General features: G+C 49.3%; 1 protein-coding gene across 46 annotated transcripts in view; it reads left to right on the top strand.

Annotated features, from left to right (window-relative positions):
- Positions 1–14,711, top strand: part of LOC101704262 (uncharacterized) — a 223,358-nt gene that overhangs the window by 190,542 nt on the left and 18,105 nt on the right. For 34 of the 46 annotated variants that reach the window (XR_015441461.1, XR_015441455.1, XR_015441464.1 and 31 more), the window contains 3 exons: positions 1,495–1,713; positions 2,771–13,392; positions 14,378–14,524. The gene's annotated coding sequence lies outside the window, so the exon portion shown is untranslated. Of the gene's footprint in view, positions 1–1,494; positions 1,714–2,770; positions 13,393–14,377; positions 14,525–14,711 lie in introns of those variants that run through there. The other 12 variants (XM_087187882.1, XM_087187831.1, XM_087187850.1 and 9 more) reach the window with 3 other exon arrangements.

Here is a 14,711-nt window from a genome sequence, read left to right as displayed (position 1 = left end):
TGGACTCTGGGAGCCTCTGTTGCACACCGAGCACCGAGGCTGGGTCAGAGCGCACGCATGTGCGTAATTTCAGAAGTATGGCCAGGTTGTTTGCCAGAGTGAGCGTGACAGCATCCACTTCCACCAGCCGTGCTCAGGGCTTCTGTTTCCTCCAGACCACCCAGCTCAATGTGACCAGATTATCAGAAGGAAGGATGTGTTCGGTCACTAGCACTACTTCATGCCGCCAGGTTAGCATTTCCTAGGTAGACCTCACCTCGCAACCCTTCACTTCGAGGGACAGAAATATTGGGTAGGAAAAGGACTCCTCGTATGTTGGCTCTGTCTTCCGTCAGGAAAGAAGGTTCCCCAGAGATCCCCAGTAGACTCCTGTGTGTCATTGGCCAGGCTGAGCCAAGGCTCCCTGGCCAGTCCCTGGCAGAGATGACAGGATTCCCAGGGCTGTCTCGGCCAAGGCTGATGCTTCCCCTTGCCGTGTGTTCCTTTTGAACACGTCTGTGTCTGCCTCAGCTGAGCAGAACTGAGAATATGGTATGGAGAAGACAGCAGTGGCCAGCGGGGTCTTGCTTTGGAGAATGTGTGAATGCACACAGTCCCTCCAGACTTGCTGGATCAAGCCCTACGGCAGTGCACCAGCCCGTGCAGTGTGTCCACCGCCCTGGGGTTACATCACCCACTCACTTTGGAAACAGCCAGGCAGGTGTCGGAGCAGTTCCCCCCGCAACTGCCTCAGTTAGATTTCCTGCAGCGTCCCCAGGACAGAGAGCAGCGGGAAGGTGCAGAGGGGGAGCTCTGCGGCGCTGTCCGCTGCCCGACTGCAGTGCAGAGCAGCGGCCGAGGACAGGCGGGTGGGCACCTGTCAGGGTCAGATCTCCTCACACAGCTCCTCCCCTCCCCACCAGCCCCAAGGATGCCGTGGGTTTCTGCTCACCAAAGAAACTCAGTTTCAAATGACGCCTAAGATGTAGTGAGTACTTACTTCTGTGCACCGTGACTTTTGCTTTCAGACATCAGGAGCAGAGGTAGTACAGGGTGCTTGGAGTAGCACGTGATATGTATTAGTTGCCCTCTGCCAGCTTTTAGAATGAAGAAACCAAGGAAGTGGGAGGAGTCAGCTTAGCTCTGTGCAGCAGGACAGTCCCTTGAGCCCTCGGCATCTGAGTCCAGAGCTGATGTCTCACCACCCAACTAGCCATCTCCAGTAGGAGCTGGGGTGCAAGAAAATGACCCTGTGACTCCGCGGAGCAGGAGAATAAATGTCCGGCTGGACTCAGATGTGCTTTTTGTAAAGACTCCAGCCACCGACCACAGGGACACCGTATGGTGCTTGCAACACCCAGGTCATTTCCAGAAGGGGCGGGGACATCGTGACCGCTGTGGAGAGAGGGCATCTACTGGGATGGAAAGGCGGCACTGTTTCCTGATCCACCACCCAGCGCTGCCGAGTCTCCACCTCCGTGTCACTAAAGTCAGGTGCATTGTGTTTCCTCGCAGCAAGGGTGTGAGAAGGAGCCACAGGCGAGTGCTGTCAGGGGTGCTCTGCCCCAGAGGGCAGATCTGCCACCTCCGGCTGCTTCCTAATCTCCATTCATGGGGACACCCAGCGTGAGCCGCGCCTGTCAACTCCATGGAGTCATGGAAGGTCTAGAGTCCGGGCTTTCAGAATCTCCTGGAAGAGACGGCTCCTCTTTCACCTGAGTTAAATGGACCAGGGTAAGCACCGCTGGGGACAGAGAAAGTAGGTCCTAATGTGCTAATTACAGCGGCTCTTGGTCTTAGGTGCAGCCAGCACACTAGCTATCAGCTACAGGAGACGTCCCGTGCCGCCGTTTCCCCCGCGAGCGCCTCAGCCTGGCCCGGGCCCTGTGTGCTCTGTCAGGAGGCAGGTGACGAGCCAGGCCCTGAGGCTCTGAGCAGACAGGATGTTGGCTTCGAGGCCTAGCTTTCTCCAGGAGCCTTTTGATCCTGCAGATTCGACTGCCTTTTAAATTTAAAACCCAAATGTTCCTGCCTTCCTGCCTGCCTCCCTTTTCTCCTTTCTTCCCCCTCCTTCCTCCTTTCTCTGTCACTCTCTCCCCCCCACCTTCTCCATTTGCCAGCCCTCAGACTCCCCTTCCGGCCCGTGAGTTAGGCCTGGCCAGGGAAGAGGGGAGGGCCGGCTGTGCTTTCCTGTCTTCTCTGAGGCTGCGAGCTACGGTGCCTTCTTTCCCATTCTCTTTTCACCGCTGCAGCCATCATCTTCTGCCCCAGCACAGGGTGTCTGCAGCAATGTGGCTGTGGACTGGGCAGTGGCCTGCCGCCTATGGAGGACCCTGCTGTGGAGTCCTGGGCCTCAGGCAGCCCCTGGGGAGCGGTCTGGACTGCCCCGTGCCCAGGAAGCGGCCTGCTGGGGCGCCTCCCCCAGGCCACCCATAACCCTCATCCCAGGTAGCACAGAGCACTTTCTCGTGACCCCAGTCACCTGTCAGAACCACACCCCGAGCGCCCAGCCATTGTCCAGGGGCACCCGGGGATGCAGCTGCTCATCCACATCCGCTAGGCTGAGCGTCTGCATGCACAGCGGGCACCAGGCTGTGCCAGAGCTGCTGGTCGAGCACACACATTCAGAGAAGGAGGAAGGACTCAATTGTCCTCCTCAGCTCTCCTCACAGGGCACAGTGTGCCCGACACCAGCTGCAGCACCAGACAGATCATGGACTCGTCCAGCACCCTAGAAGGTGTGGGCTAATAAGCCTCTTTCTTTCCTCCCCTCCCCTCCTTTATTTTTTAGGGGAGAAAACCACCACTCAGAGATGCTGACTGACTCAGCAGAAGCCACACAGCGGGGAAGCAGCCAAGGTGGACTTCCACATGTTAAGGCAGTCCCAGCCTGTGGCTCTGGGAGCCCTTGGGTAAGCGTGCTCCTCCTCCAGCGGAACAAACGCGCCCTGTGCTGCCAGCAGCTGGGTCACGTGGCCAGCATCGTCTTTCTCTTCTCTTCCCCCCATGCCTGAGAGTCTGATCCTGGCTTTTCCTCTCCTGGAGATTGTAGCACCTACACAAGAGGCAAAGGCAGCCGTCATACAGACCCAGAGTGAATTGGATGCTCTTCCCCCAGCACTGTGCAGATGCAGGAACTGGAGCGGAGAGCTCAGAAAATCGCCACCGATTTTTTCTGTGTACCCCTCCCTCCTTCCCAGCCCGTCTCCGTCCACATCACACTTCTCCCCGGGGCTTCAGTCATTGCTGAGCTATCTTCATTTAATGTGGTTTTGACAAAACAGTTGGTCTGGAAATTTTATTTTCAATTAAACTTACTTGTTGGACTGCCTAGGCTTTGAAAGCATTCTATTAGGATGGCTAATTATATGGCAGTTGCTGCAAGGAGATAGATACTTGCACTCAGTTTCAGCCCTTAGGTAATTCAGATCAAATGCTTCGTACTTTTCCTCCTGGAGCTGTGTACAGCATCTTCCTCTCACACTGCAGGCTTCCCAGGAGTTATTTTTAGAAACCCAAATCAAAACAGCAGTTTTGGTGGAGGCCGTTTGTAGCCTAGCAGAGTAAACCATATGTACTGATAAAAACAGGCAAGCAGCTGATGCCCTTCAAGAGCAACAAAACCACCTCCCTGTTGCGGGGTCAGATGCCTGGGAACCCTGGGAACCGCAAGCTGTTCTTTGTGCTGTCACGTTCCTTGGAAGACTGAAGTCAGAGGCAGTGGGGCCGCCTTTAAAATGACAAAGGACTCCCCGCCCCTCAGCGGAGCCCTGGGAGGACTTCCTGGGGCACTGTTCTGGCCTCGGGTCTCCAGTGGAGCATGGAGGGCACTTTCTTGATTTCCCTCCTCTGCTCTACTTTCTTGTTTGAGCGACACACACTAACATGCCTCATCCTGCTCACCCAGCGAGCCACCGCTGCCCATGGTCAGACTGTAAGGTGGACAGGGGCTGTGCTTTTCACCCTGCAGTGGGCCAGCACATCGTAGGCACTCAAACCTGTAGGGGAGTCATTAAAATTCTGTTTGCTTTCTCATTTTTATAAATGTCAATCTTTCGTTACACAAATACTAAGAGAACGCATCTGTCTTGGGGCAGAAAAAGAGCTTTCCCAATAGGGCCAAACATCCTGCAGTTCTCCGTCTCCAGTGCTGGGCTCTTCATTGTCTCTGTGTAACATTTGTCATCGCTTTGGAACACGTCTTTGCAGATCTTTCTAATTCATTTGTGCACGTGTACGCAGACACAGGCACAGTCTATAGACCTGTGATAAAGAGTATTACCCAGCCTATGTAGTCTCTCCCAGGGGTGCAGTCCGCATCACCCACCTCTTTCCTTTGAACTGCTACCCAGCTGTAGTGCATCGAGTGGTTACACCACCTTTGACTTGAACCAAGTGAGTTCTTTATCTGCTTTCCGCATTGGACCTCTGGATCCATTCTCACATGTCGGCTGACCGGCTAGCCATGTCCACTGCCATCTAGGTAGCTACATCACATCCTGTCAAAATCAGCCACTTGCCTGGGAGGTTCTGCCAACCCAGTAGACAGAGTACATGAAATTCTAAGGGTTGCCAGTGAGACCGAAATTCCTTTGTTTTCAACCTAGGGAACAGCGCGGTGCCCCAGTGAGTTCCCCAGCAGTAGAGAGTGGTGTTGGATCCATGCTTGGGGCTCTTTTCACAGCCAGAGGGTTTCCTGGATGGGTCCTGCCCTCGCCTGGACCTCACCTTCCGCATTTGCCCAGTGGACGTGGGGAACCTCTTCCTGCTGTTTGGCTGTGAATAACAGGCCTTTCTTGGTGCTGCCAGGACTGCCCCTGAGTGCTGCTGGACTCCCCCCTGCCAGGTGTTGGCTGGGGAAGGGGCTCCCAGCACAGCCCAACCTGGAGCTCTTGGCAGAGACCATGTCCGGAAGACCCGGGACGCCACCTCTGGACTGTACTCTTCTTTCCTATTGCTCTGTCATTCAATTAAAATTAATATTACGATTTTGGGCTTTGTTTGGTCTTTTTTTTCTAAGCAAGGCAGTAAGGGGTAAGGAAAGAGATGGAGCCCTGCGTTTTGCTCCCAGGTTTGCCTAATTCCAGGTGTGGAGTTTAGATAAGTCCTTAACTTTCTCTGGGCTTTCATCTGTTACCATGATGATTAAATTAGCCAGGTATGCCCTTAAATAACCTTCAGAAACAGAACACACCTGTATGTGTTTCTCCTGGCATTTCCGGTCTGCTGTCACCTGCAGATGGCTCCTCTTGTGAACTGGTGATGCATCCTAAGAAACCCATGAAAATCGGGCTTCCCAGTGCCGTGCAGCTGCCCTGGCCCCTGGTGACAGGTGCTATGCCCTCCCGAGGGCTCTGAGCCGCTCTGATTCATCGGCAGTGCTCTCCCCTGAGCCCTGGGGCTGGGCAGCGGGAGGATGGAGGGGATCCCCCTACTGTGAACTTGACCACAGGGCCCTCAGGCTCTGCTTCACACGCAGGCGCGGGGACCCCACTGAGGCTTTCCCACGTGGGCTGAGCCTGGGCCTCTGGCTTTGACCGTGCTCGTGGGTCTGGGGACACATTGTGGTTCTGCGGGTGAAAGGTCATTGTGCGTGGGTGAGAGCCACCAGGACCCGCACTTGGTGGTCTCCGGGGACTTGGCTGGCCTGGCCCTGCCCTAGCTCTGTGCTCCTACATGAGCTTTGGCTCCTGACCCCTGCCGTGGCTGAGGCTGTGTCCCAGCCGGGCAGCTCCCCATGGGAACAGCGGAGTCTGCAGTGCTGTTCGGCTCGGACTCCTGCAGCCAAGCAGCTGAGCCTCTCTGCCTCTCCTTCCTGCCCTGTGGGTCTTCATCACAGGAACCCGGACTCAGCCCATTCCTTCCTTCCCCGTTCCCTTTCTGATATGAGAAATCCCTGATTTTACAGGCTTCCAATCTGTAATTGAATTTCCAGAGCCCATTGTTAGCGTTTTACACATTAACCCAAATAAAATCAAAAGGCAGCACATGAAATGGAGAAAGCATCATTAGCAAGGTTTACGTGGCCAACAAGTGTAGACAAATAAGTGAATAAACAAAGGGTCAATGGGTGGCTGGCTGCACACTTTGAGCAGCTGCCTTCTGCGGTAGAATAAAGTGCTGGCGAGTTTGGTTTGCACTGTTTAGGGCATTGTCCCCCAACACACATAACCACATACACAGCGTTTCACCTGCCTTCAAGCCATCAGTGCCTCTGATACTCTTTCTATTCATAACCTGGAAACTCAGAACTGACTTCACCTGCCCTATGATTCATAGACCTTTGATCTGAAATCCTTGGTGGTGGTGAATCTGAAATAAATTCCCTGAAAATAAATTCCCAACTCTAGGCCAGCTTGCCCTGGCGGGAAAGGCTTGAGGTCAGAGTGGCTCCCACCTACCTTCCAAGAGCTCTGGAGGGGGTTCCGGGTGAACCGTGCTAGCGGGGTTCTGGGTGATGCCTTTGGCTGCAGCCTCTTGTGTGTTCAGTACGTGTCTTCCCTGTCAGAAACTCCACGGCTTAGGAGAGCACGGATTCTGGGAAAATGACTGGAAGTTGTTAAAGGCCAGAGACTAAGGAATATAAATGATGCTGGGCCCCACAGATGTAGCAAATGAATGGACTTCATTATGAGCAATTGTAGATTTACCAAAACTACAGAGTGGAAAGTCTGAGTGGAAAGTACAGTTTCTACATGCTCTCTCCCCACCCCCCCACACCCTGTTAGCATGTTGAATTAAATTGCTACATTTGCTAAAATTTATAAACTCATATCGATACATTATGAGTAACTAAAGTCCATGGTTTACATTGTTTCACTCTTGCGTTGTATAATTCTGTTTTGATAAATTGATACTATGAACCCCCTCATCTCAGAATCATTCACACTAATTCCACTGTCCTCAAAATCCTGTGCTGCCCCTATTTATCCCTTTACCTTCTGGTATCACCAGGGAACTATGTCTCCTTAGTTTTGCCTATTCCAAAAATGTCACACAGTTGGAATCATACAGCAGATAGCCTTTTCAGTTTGACATCTTTCACTTAGTAGTATGCATTTAAATTTCCACCATATCTTTTCATGTCTTGATACCTCATTGTTTTTAGCACACAATAGTACTCCATTGTTGGGATGTATCATGGTTTATTGATCCATTCATCCACCAAAGGACATTTTTGTTGCCTTCAAGTTTTACAACGTTGAATAAAGCGGCCATAAACATTTGTGGAAGTTTTTGTATGGATATGTTTTTAACTCATTTGTGTAAATGCCAAAACCTGCAGTTGCATGTCCTCTTCTAGTGTGTTTAGTTTTGTGAGAAACTGCCAGATTGTCTTCCAAAGTGGCTGTACCATTCTGCATTCCCACAGCAATGACTGAATTTCCGTGGCTTCAAATCCTCACCAGAATTTGGTGGTGTTATTATCCTGGACTTGGGCCATTCTGATATGCATTCTAATGTGTGGTATTTCATTTCAATTTAAATTTCTCTACTGACACATGATGTGAAGTATCTTTTCATATGTTTATTTGATTTGCCATCTGTTTGTATCCTTTTTGGGTTGTCTTTTTGGGTCCTTAGCTCCGTGTGTGTGTGTGTGTGTGTGTGTGTGTGTGTGTGTGTGTGTGTATGAATATATTGTTTTTCCATTGGTTATGCAGATTAGTGGGTTTTGACAGGTTCATACATGCACATAAGAGATAATCATTTCACCCCCATCTCCCTCCTTGCCTGCCCTTTCTCCTCCAGTGTCACACTTGGGGGGCTCAGTGTGTGTGATATCTTCTGCTCATGTCTATCCACCCTGTTCCAACTCCCTTTCCTTCCTCTTTCCTAATAATGGCCTCCAACCTATTTTCTTGTCATCTTTTTTAGATTCCATGTATGAGGGAAAACATGCAGTCTTTGTCTGTCTTATTTCACTCCCTTTGCTCATTTTTTCAGTTGCCTATTCTTGAGACTTAAGAGTTCTTGTACATTTTTAAATGACTGTTCTTCCAAAATTGAAACACAGATTTAATGCAATCTCAATCAAAATACCAACAGAATTCTGCACAGAACTGGAGAAAACAATCCTAAAATTCATACAGAATCAAAAGAGACCTGGAAGAGCAAAAGAAATCTTGAATAACAAGGCAAATCAGGAAGCATCACAGTCCTGGACTTGAAGTTGTGTTACAAAGATACAGTGACAGAACAGCTTGGCACTGGCACAGAAACAGCTGTGAGGACCAGTGGAACAGAAGAAGCACAAACAACGCCAAGCACACTCAACTATTTGATCTTTGACAAAGGGGCTGAAAATATACCCTGGAGGACAGATAGCCTCTTTAATAAATGGTGGAAAAACTGGCCACCCACATGCGGTAGCGTGAATCTGGACTCATCTCTCTCACCGAGTACTAAACTAAAATCAAAATCGATCTAAGATCTGAATGTTAAACCAGAAGCATTAACCTGCAGGAAGACAAGGACTTTCTCCACAGAGCCCCAGTTGTGCTGGAAATACAGGAATCAGCAAATGGGATCATAACAAATTTTTAAGAACTTCTTCAGAGCAAAACCAACAGAGTACAAAGACAGCCTACAGAATGGGAAAAAAATATTTTACCAGCCTTTACTCAGAGGACTAACCTTTAGAAACATGTAAAATTCTCAAAAAAATTACACCCTCTCCCCAAAATAAAAGATTCAAACAAAAATGGGCAAGTAAAATGAATAGTCACTTCACAGAAAGAGTACAAATGGCCAGTAATTACCTGAAGAAAAATTCAGCATCTGTGGCCGTTAGAGAAATGCAAATTAAAACAACACTGAGATTCCATCCTACCCCAGAAAGAATGGCTGTCATCAAGAAATCAAATAACATCATGCTGGCAAGGCTGCAGGGAAAAAGGAACCCTTCTACAATGTTAGTGGGAGTGTAAACTAGTACAACCACTATGGAAATCAGTATGGAGATTCCTCATAAAATTGAAACTAGAAATCCCATTTGACCCAGCTATTCCCCGTCCAGGTTATCTTCCCAAAAAGTAAAAGGCATCAGTATACAATGATACATGCCATACCCATGTTTATAGCAGCACAATTCATAATAGCTAATCTTGGAAGTGGTCTTTATGTCCATCAATAGATGAATGGATAAAGAAAATGCAGTATTTACACACGATGCATTGCTGCTTTGTTATAAAGATAAATTTGAGTCATTTGTAGGAAAATGGATGGGCCTTGTGACCATGTTAAATGAAATAAATCAGACACACAATCTTAAATATCATGATATCTTTTATATGAGAAACTGAAATTGTAAATAAAGAGCAAAATAAAAGGTAATAGGAAGTAGGGAGATAGATCTTTCTATGGGGAAAAAGGATCAAGAGATAAAGGCAGGGGGAAGTAAAGAGAGGAACAGGATGAAAAAAAGAAGGTGTGTTCTGTACACATACCAATCTCACACAAAGATTGTAAATATGACATACTGCAAATATGTAGTAATAAAAATTTAAAAATGTTATTTGTACATTTTTTAGCTTTGCTTTACTTTTGACACATAATAATTATGGGCTAAATTACAGGGTACAATTTGGTGTTTTGATATTTGTACATGATAGCTGGGGATGCTGCAGCTATCTTGTAACCATGAGGTGATGAGCCAGCAGATCTCAGTCTGTTAAATGAAGATTGTTGGTCTTCAGGTAAGGTAGGACAGGCGAAAAAGACCCTGGGCCCTTCCCATCGTTATCTAGCTGCTCCATCAACCCAAGACAGAAGACTGAATTTGTTGTATGAAACAATTTCGTTCCTCTAAATTAGGTTGTCTGTTACTTGCAGCTCGAAGCATTCCTAGTAGATACTCAGATTTTCAAAAAAACACTGTTAAACAGCTTAGCACAAAGCTTAAGAGTCTATACCCAAGATCCAGAATTCTTAGGTCCTAATCTGGGATTTGCAGTGTGATTTTGGACAAGTCACTTAGCTTCTCTGATTGGCTTTGCTCATCTGTGTGATACTCAGTAAATCTGAATTGAATACTGAGGGATATGGTGGTACTGCACTCAGGATATTGGATGACCATTTTGTGAATCAGGTAGAACACTGCCTGACACATAGATATGTCTGTCAAAATGAAATGAAGGGGAAGGTAGTCACTACATGGGCTTCAACCCATCACTGGCAACCATAACCCTTTTGCTACTGAGACTTGCAGAGCATGAAACTCCCCCGAGCTTGGCCCAAACAGCCACACTGGTGGTTTCTTTCCTCAGACAATGCTCGCTTGTAAGGAAGGCACTGTGACCACCGACTTGTGTCACCAAGGAGGTGGCTGAAATACCCAAACTCGCTTGTGCAAATGTGGGCAGGTCTCTTCTGGTAGCCTCTTTGGAAGGCTTTCGATCTTTTTCAATTCCTTCAGAAAGGGTCTTTCCAGCCAGTGGCTTGTTTTCTAATCTCGCATCTTTCTTGCTAAGGGGTAGGGTAGGGAGGAAAAACTATAATCTCTGTTCCTCCCCACTCTGTGCAGTGAGGGACAAGGAAGCCCTGGCCAGTCTGAGACGAACCAGTGTGGCCGGGGCCTCCCACTTCCTACTACCCAAATCGTCCCCATCTGAAGAGGTCACTTTTGAATTGGAGCCAGAACTAAGCATGATTTTGAAACATCTTGTTTTCATGGAGGTGAAGGATCAACTAATAGGTGTGTCCATTAGCAAGTCTTACGGAATCTTCCAGCAAAGATTCCACCCTCTTCTGACCCAACCACCATCTAGACCAAGTTGCCACCACCTTCAGCCTAGACTCTGGTAGGAGCTTCCTCTCAGCTTTTCTACTTCTACTGGGCCATTCCTTCTCCCTCAGCAGCCAGAGGGAACCTTCAACTGTAAACTCAGTCATGGGACTCACCCCTCACAGCCCTGCTGTGGACTCTTCATCTCACCTGGAGCAAGATCCAGAGTTCCCTCTGCACTGACAGGGCCTCTCTGAGTGGATCTGGGGTCCACTTTTTGTCACTTGCCTATTTACTCCACTGTCCCTCTGGCCTTCTGACTCTTTCCCTGCCTGGCTCATTTCCTCATTGCATGTGGATCTGTGAGCCAACGTCAGCCTCCAGCGTGGCCACCTCTGACCGCCCTTCTGAGACGAGTGCCTCTCTCCTCCTTTCCTACTCTCTGCCATCCTGGTGATGTCCTGAGCTCCTTACGGGCTTGGGGACTGTGTCCTCAGTCAAATACAAGCCTACGGAAGAAGCAGGCCTTGTTCTGTTCACCAGGGTATCCACAGAAACTAGAACATTCTGCAGTGGGTCCTCATTAAATATTTATTAAACAAAGTAGAGCCATTTCTTTAGCAAAAATTATGGCATAACTGACACGATTCTAAGCCTGGTATTTCTTGTAAACCTGCTAAGTTGGCCCTGAAACCTCTTCCTGAAGCTCCAGATATGTTCTGGACAAAGGGAGCGTCCATGACCAGTGCTTAAGGTACCACATGGATGTACCGGAAATGAAACTGCCTGTCATGGGCAGCGCCTTGCATTCACTTAAGGTCCTCCTCACCATGTTTACTTCCTGCTCTCCCTTCCAGTGCTCTTGGGTGCCAGACAAGCAGCTCCAACCATGGGGTCTTTGCAGCAGTCACATCAGGCTTCCCTGCTCCTCGACCTGTTCCCCACTGAAGGACGGCAGCTATTTTCTTCCTCCAGTGTTGTAGGCCAGTGATGCTAAAGGCAGCTTTTGCCTGGCCTTCTCAGGCTGCTCATCCTGGGGGAGCACCGAGACTGTCACTAAAGACCACAGTGCTCTGCTGTCGCCTCCAGTGAGCTCCCAGTTGGCAGCCAGCCTCAGCTGACAGCATGTGCTTGGCCATCTTGGATGTTTAGGTCCCTTGAACTTTCAGATGACCACAGCCCAGGGGATGTCTCCCCCTGTGAGAACCAGCTGGACAAGTTCCCCAAATTTTTGACCAGAAGATCATGAATGCATACCCATAGATAAGTGACGAGAGCTCCATCATATTTCTTCCTCCTGCGTCCTAGGCAATTTTGAGAAAATCACTTTTTTTTTTTTTTTTTGGTACCGGGGATCAAACTCAGGACCTTGTGCTTCCGAGGCAGGCTGCGGAAACATTGGGCTAAATCCCCGGCCCTGAGAAAATCATTTTTTAACAGTCTGGGCACCAGATTTCTCACTGTATGTTAGGAGTGATCATGTGCATGTTGTTATTTAAAGCAGCAGCTCATTTGCTAACATGTAGCACGTTTGGCAGCATCTATTTTCTTCCCTCAAATCTAAGAGGTCCTCAGTTGTATGGCTCACTCTTAATTCATGTGCACCAAAAAAAGGCCAAACGCTTCCAATTAAACTGCAGCACACCACTAGCTTCAGAGACATACTTATTTTTGTGGATGTTGAAATTTGAAAAGGTGTATCAGGATCTTTCAAGACCGATGAGCACAAATACGTAGTTCAAGAGCCTCAAGATTTAAGTTTCTGAGGAACAAGCAGAGAGCCGACAGCAAATGTGCTTTTGATTTACAGTTTCCAATCTTGTCCCGTTTTACAGGAGAAAACACAAGGATTAGCAGAGTCACCCCTGTGACCCATGCAGAAAGTGCCGTCTGTGGGCTGCTCCTAAACGGTTAGAATTCAAAGGCTGTCACATCACAGTTACTGAGCAGGAATATAGTTTGCAAGAGGGATGAGGTCAGATCCCTCTGTCTGGTTTAGCCGAGGAGCCGTTTTTAGCAGGAAGACATCTCTAGCAATAGTGATCAGTCATACTGCATTTCCCTTCAGTTCTTGAGCCTTCTCTTTTAGGACATAAACTGATAGTTCCTTTAGAAATGCCAGCAAGTGGACAGGAGGGTGACAGAGCCCCCCAGGCCGCAGGTCAGAGTCCTAGCATGCTTGGTGCCAGATTTACGTGGAGCGCCCCAGTTAGTTCATTTGCCCAGAGCAACACTGTGCTGACTCCCGTGAGAAAGATGAGCCCCTTCCAGGGTCGGCAGGTGACGTCTCCTTCCTGAAGTCATAGCCCCATAGTGTGAGCTCAGTCTGTCAGACACCCAAGCCCACACATTCACCCCCAGCACTGCACTAGTTTGCAAGGACATGGAAGTGAGTTCCTAGGAAACTGGTGAGCCCAGGGCAGCTGTCCAGTGGGCCCCACTGAAACAGAGACTTCCCTCCACTCTTCCTTGCATCTAGCAGTGTGGATGGTAGATACGACCTTTTGTATCTACTCCTCCTCGTGGACAACCTGCTGAGTGTGTCGGCCTGCACTGTGCGGTGAGCTGAGTGCTCCACCTGGTCACCGTCACCCTGAGCTCTTGCTCAGCGTCTCCCGGGGTCACCTCGCCTCGTCGTCCTTGCCTCCGTCTGCGGTGTGCTCTTTCACGAGCGCCCTGTTTTACAGGTGAGGAATTGGAGGGAGCCTCCTGCCCTCCGCACACCACATCTGAGACATGACAAGATGGGACTATCACCTTACCTCTTCAAACTGCCTTTGCTTGATGGCACCTATGAACTAAGTCCTGAGACGGTTTTGTACAAGCTTCTGGGGTCCGGCTTCTCTTTTTTCACTTGACAGGTAGTGACTGTACCTCTTTACCAGGAGCAGTGTGGCGAGTCAGTATGTTTACGCATTGTGTGGTGGTGGGCTCGGTGGACTCGAGCAGGCACCTTAAGAGAGGAGGAGGGCTCTTTCCAGAAGCCAAGGAGAAGCCACAGATTCGAGGAGGACCTGTGTCACACTGTGGAGGCTGTGGGCCCTATGTGATCACAGACGTTGTAAAGGGGCTGCTCACAGCCACTGTGCTTGTGTCCCAATGCCCACCAGCAGCCCAGCACCTCGGGTAGAATGTCCCCATTTTACCAGTGACATTGGACACTGAGCATAGTTAGTGCAAGGTCACCCAACTAGAAGCAAAGGATCTAAGATCTTTTTCTATATAATCCAGACCCTCAGGGGTGTGTGTGTGTGTGTGTGTGTGTGTTTCCACTGCCACATGCCAAGCTGTCTCCCTCTGGCATGGCAGTCCCTGGAGAAGCTGTTGGTCAGGTTGCTGAGTTCTGGGTTCCAACTCCTCTCCTCTGCTAAATAGCTCTAAGATTCCAGGTAAGATCTCGATCCTCGAGTTCCTCATCGGTTAAATGGGGAATAGTTTATTTATCATCTTTTGCACAGACTTTTAAAAAGTATTTAAAAAACTTTTAATCAACACATAGTAATGGCTGTCCATGGAGCCGGCTGATGCTTCAGAGTGTGGATGTCGTGTGCAGTCATCAGATAGGGGCACCGTGTACCTCTTGCCTCAAGCACTGTCGTTTCTTTGTGCCTGAACATTCAAATTGCTCCTTACTGGGTGTTCTGAAATACGCAACTAATTGTGTCGCCACAGGTTCCCTCTTGTGCTATAGAACCATGGAAGCCCCTCCTCCTCTCCTGGGCCGCACTGACTCTGCCTAATGACCGACCAAACAGCTGTGGAGAGACCTCTGAGCACATGTGGCCGACACAGCAGCAGCCCGCAAATATCATCATCGAGGTTGTCATTAGCCCAGCAGGATGGGGAGCAGAGTGGGGTCCCTGGGGTGCCATCGCTCCTGTTTGCTCATCGGACTGTCCCTGCCTGGATGTGCTTGGAGCTTGTCTTTCTGGTGTGGAGGTCGCCCTGGGGTTCCGGAGTGACTGGCAGTGCTGAGGCAAAGCGTGACCTTTATGCAGAAGCACTT

The sequence above is a fragment of the Heterocephalus glaber genome, unplaced genomic scaffold (genome assembly GCF_053883595.1).
Source record: "Heterocephalus glaber isolate CG9 unplaced genomic scaffold, H.glaber_assembly_v1.0 deba00000281, whole genome shotgun sequence".
In the NCBI taxonomy this organism is placed as follows: Eukaryota; Metazoa; Chordata; class Mammalia; order Rodentia; family Bathyergidae; genus Heterocephalus; species Heterocephalus glaber.
This window is presented reverse-complemented; position numbering and strand designations above follow the sequence as displayed.